The sequence below is a fragment of the Octopus sinensis genome, linkage group LG18, assembly GCF_006345805.1.
Source record: "Octopus sinensis linkage group LG18, ASM634580v1, whole genome shotgun sequence".
Lineage (NCBI taxonomy): Eukaryota > Metazoa > Mollusca > Cephalopoda > Octopoda > Octopodidae > Octopus > Octopus sinensis.
In genome coordinates, this window is record NC_043014.1 from 32,069,600 (window position 1) to 32,075,357 (window position 5,758).

At 32.8% G+C, this 5,758-nt stretch overlaps 1 long non-coding RNA gene across 1 annotated transcript in view; it reads right to left on the reverse strand.

The window, feature by feature from the left end:
* Positions 1–5,478, reverse strand: part of LOC118766871 — a 22,025-nt gene extending 16,547 nt beyond the window's left edge. The window contains exon 1 of the long non-coding RNA XR_005002782.1: positions 5,450–5,478. This is a non-coding gene — a long non-coding RNA (uncharacterized LOC118766871). The remainder of the gene's footprint in view (positions 1–5,449) is intronic.
* Positions 5,479–5,758: the final 280 nt, after the last annotated feature.

A 5,758-nucleotide genomic window follows, 5' to 3' on the forward strand; every position in this document is an offset into this window, starting at 1 on the left:
TGATGATGGTGGTGATGATGATGATGATGATGATGGTGATGATAATGGTGATGACGAGGATGATCATCATGATGGCAATGATGATGATAACGATGATGATGATGATTATAATGGTGGTGACAACAATGAGGATTATGATGGTGATGATGATAATGATAATGATGATGATGATGATGATGATGATGATGATAACAATGGTGACGGCAATGAGGATTATGACGACGACGACGATGATGATGAACATGGTGATGATGTTGATGATGATGATAACAATGATGATGATGATGATGATAATGACGAACATGATGATGACGTTAACGATGACAATAATGATCACGATGTTGATGATGATGACGACGACGACGACGATGATAATGAATATGATAGTGATGATGATGATGATGATGATGATGATGATGATGATGATGGTGACGATGACAACGACGATGATGACGATTAATTGGCTTTTTAATATTTCAACATGTGGGTTTTTTTCAGCTACAAAAGACTTAATGAATGCTCAGCTCAGTGAATAGAAATCTATGTAAAACTGTAATCACTAATGAAATCTCTCTCAAAAACTGCCTAATACCTAGCATTTATAGGGAATAAGAGGATTCTAGTTGTTTTTGTTGTTGCTATTAATGGTTTCTTGTTGCTTATTACTGGTGCTGCATCACCTCAGTTTAGTTCTCATCAAGCAGATCAGTGATCAATGATGCTCTAACCACGACCATCATTTCTTTTTAAATGATATAGTGAAGCAAATCATTTTAGTCCATTTTATCTTATGATTTATTAAGGACTGCCGTAAAAGCAGTAATACATGCAAACTTTTCAGCTAGCTCCTGTGGAGGGCTAATTGGGCCTGTGATCCAAAACTAAAGAGAGATGAACAGCATGACTATAACACATCTATAATGACTATATGCCCTGGTGGTGCTTGATCAGGGGTTAAGGAGGGATGAGGATTAATTCTGTAATGCAATCATTCTAGTGTTCCAGTCCCAAGTTGAATTTTTTTTTATTTTGTTAAGGCATAGTATACCTAGGTACGCACTATGAAAAATGACATTCCTCTTTTAAACAGTAATAGGGTGTTATTCAAAGTCAACAGTATAATTGTGAAGAACACATCAATGTCAGCGTCACTGTATTTTCCATTATCTTCCCTCCTCCTCCTCCTCCTCCTCATCATCATCATCATCATCCACTATTATTGTTGCCATCATTGTCGTTATCATCACCACCACCATCATCATCATTGTCTACTATCATCATTGTCATCATCATCATCATCTCCATCATCATCTACTATCATCACCACCAACACCACCATCATAATCATCATCATCCACCGCCACCCCGACCCCCACCCCATCATCATCATCATCACTATCATCATTCTTCATCCACTACCATCTCATCATTGCCCTTATCCATCAGCCTTCTTACAAACTAAATATCCAGATAGATGCTGAGCTATAGCTTTTAGTAGTCCATCAGTTAAACAGTATAGACACAGGATTAAGGCCCTCACCTAACACATTTTGGGGTATTGCATAGCAGAATAGGTGGAGCACTAAGGCTGTGAGCTGCAGAAACATTAGCATGCCAGGTGAAATGCTTTGCAGTATTTTGTCTGCCGCTACGTTCTGACTTCAAATTCTGTTGAGGTTGACTTTGCTTTTCATCCTTTTGGGGTCAATTAAATAAGTACCAGTTACACACTGGGGTCGATATAATCAACTTAATTCGTTTGTCTGTTCTTGTTTGTCCTCTCTGTGTGTAGCCCCTTGTGGGCAGTAAAGAAATAAGAATAGCTGGAGCACCCTGCTGTTTAGTTATGTCTCTCTTTAAAGTTCATATTAACTATTGTCCTTCAGGAGCCAATAAATTAAATACCAGTAAAATGCTGGTGCTTTATTGAAAATGAGTTTATCTACCCAACACTCAGATCAAAATTACAAACTCGAATCAATGTTAAAGACCAATTGTTGTTGTTATTGTTGCTGTTCCTGTAATCATGTTTAAGTGTGGGCATGTATACATGGTGCCTTCGCTTGTCTATGAGTATATTTGTGATAATGTGTGTATGCATGAATGTGTGCACAGATCCATTTGTATATGAATATACAAGTGAGTCTGTATTTGCGTACGTTTTTTTGTTTATGTATGTATCCGAGTATATGTGCGTGCATGTGTGAATGTGACTGCATGTGTATTTGCTTGTGTGAGGTTGGGTTGGTGCATGTGTGTATGCATGTGTGGGTTCCCCCTGTATCACTACACAGTATATATTTAATAGCTAACTACCACATTATAAACAGATTTTGAAACAGCTTCAAAAGGGTTTATTAGAAATTGAATGTATACACACATGAATACTTACATATATATATATAAAAAACAATGTTTGCATGCAAGTATGTATATATATATATATATATATATATATATATATACACACACACATATATAAATATATGTGCATAATCATGCATACAAACGTAATCGCATATATATTTAATGTATAAACACGTGTATACATAACATATACACAATATTGATTGAATCTTAATGTTTCAAAGAATTTGATTTAAATAAAGTATAAAATGTTGTTGATAATAATATATAAACCCACACATAATATATACACAATAATAGCATCTCAAATATTTCTCATCCCTACACATTCCCGTTGACATGTTCATACATATATTTATATTATATATATCTGTGTGTGTGTGTGTGTGAGTGTGCATGCATGTGTCTGTGTGTTTGATAATACTCATACATATGCACACTCACATACAGACATACATCCATGCATGTATATGTATGTATGGATGTATAATGTATATGTAAAATTCACACACACACATATATACATACATACATATATATATATATATATGTAGGTCCCGGGTTATATATAAAATATATATAAAATAAAACGATATAAATATATATATATATATATTATATTATATATATATGTATGTATATATGTATATATACATAACTACATATATATATATATATACATATCTACATATATACATACATACATACATACATGCATACATACATACATACATACATATATATATATATATATATATATATATATATATTATATATATATATATGTATATATATATATCTATATATATATATGGATATATATATATATATATGTGGATATATATATATATCCATAAATACATTTATATATTTATTCATGTAAACACGCATATATACATATATGCTTACATATATATACATGTATACATATATATATATACTCACACATACATATATGTATATACGTATCTATGCATACACACACATACATAGATAGATAATGTGCATTCATACTAAATATTCCCTCACAATACGCATACAAACGTAATGTTGTATACATGATAGCTAAACATGTACACAACTGTCCTAATTTGAATTAATTAAGAACGTTCCTTTGTTGCATTTCAAAACATTTTATAGATCTCAAAAGATTTATCAATATGGGAATTTGAAATCATTATTTTTAATGAATTTAAAGAATAATGTAGGCACATTGTATATGTGTATATGTGCATATGAATATGTATATATGAATATATATGCACAATCACACACAAATACACGTATTTATATACACACACATATATATATTTTTATACGTATTTATATACATTTATAAATGCACACACATGCACATACACACATACATATATACATACATTTATTGTTTAATATACTGACACATATATAAAGATAAGTGTTACAAATGAAAGAAAAGGGCACCCAACACAGGCTCTTGAGTTATGAGGATTGATGTTCATGTTTTACATCTGTGAAACATTTAGTAATGCAGTTCCAAGTCAAACTGTTAAAACAAGCATGTGTGTGTGTGTGCATACATTCATATACATTTACTCTCTCTATATATATTTACTATTGATGTATACATATACATCTTATATATATATATTTTTACATGTATCAAAATAAGCAACAAGAATGACTCCGGTAATTTGGTACGATCGTTTCGTACCTCATCATTTATTAATGTATAATGGAAAACCTCTATAATTGGCTGATGAGTACTCAGCATCTTAAATCTGTTGTAATACTTACAATATTTAATAAAATGATGTAGTACGAAAATGTCGTACCAAATTACCGGAGTCATTCTTGTTGCTTATTTTGATTATAATCACCCCACGGATTTTTATGGATAACACCATTCAAAATTCTGGTGCATCTAAATTAAGTACCATATTCATTTGAATCTAAATTTTTGCTGAACTTATATTTACATGTAGATATATTATATATATACAAACTATAATAATGATTATAATAATAATGATAATAATAATGATGATAATCATAATAATAATAATAATAATAATAATAATAATAGTAATAATAATAATGATAATAATTTTTATTATTGCCCTTGCACAGATCCTAACGGTGGAGATGTACTATGGTGTCAGCTGTTCACAACCAGTGAACTAAGGTAACACTTCTTATTTTTTGAGCACCTTCTGGAGTATTCGAGCGGTTCCAAGCAGTGTTGTTTTCTGAAAGTGCTTCATCCTTATTGCTGCCCCTATTTGTTCCAGGTACTTCTTGAGATTTTAACTCACTGTTCCCAGGGCTCCGACAATTATTGGTACCACTACCACCTTTTTCATCGACCACAACTGCTTAACCTCCCAAGCTAACCTGTCATACCTATTGACTTTTCTTTCTTCCTTATCGCATACCTTGTTGTCAGATGGGCATGCTATATCTATGATCCAGCATAGTTTGGTTTCTTTCTCAATTAAGACTATATCTGGCTTCCTGTTCTCTATCTCATGGTCACACTGAATCATAAAATCTCACAGGATCTTTGCATTATTATTTTTGATGATGCCTGCCGGTTTGTGGTCGTACCAGTTTGTTCCTCTTTCAAGTCCATACTTGTTGCAAAATATCCAATGAACAATTCTTGCTATATTGTTATAGCATCTCTTATATTCTTTCTGGGCTAGTGGCATACATTAACTGGTAATATGCCATACGCTTTCACCATTTTGTCCACAGATTCTGCACTTATCACTCTCTGATGTGTTGTCTACTTTGTATTTTATGTAGTTTGTTTTTAGTGCTTGCTCTTCGGCAGCACAGATTAGAGCCTTCGTTTCTGGTTTTAAATCACTTTTAGTCATCCACAGCCATCTTTTTTCTCTGTCTGTCTTATCTTCAACATCCTTATGAAATTGTCCATGCATTCTTTTCCAAGAATAGAGCTTGCCTCAAGTAACGTCGTAACTCATTTCTACAGCTGAGTGAACTGGAGCAACATGAAAAATTAAGTGTCTTGCTCAAGAACACAATACACAGCCTAGTCCAGGAAATGAACTCACTATCTCATGATCATGAGCCCAACGCTCTAACCATTGAGCCATGTACCTTCACTCATAATAATGATAATAATGATGATGGTAATAATAATAATGATGATGATGATGATGATGATGATGATGATGATGAGAATGGTGACGATGATGATGGTGATGATGATGGTGATGATGATGATGATGGACTCACCTGTCAAAGATGATGTATAAATGTTCAGCTTTTGCCAAACAAGTTGCACTATTAGTTTAGCATAAGCACAAAATCTGAAACTTGTGGGGCTAGGTTACTTGATACCCTTGACTCTAGCACTGGACTAGTACTTTATTTTATCAACCAC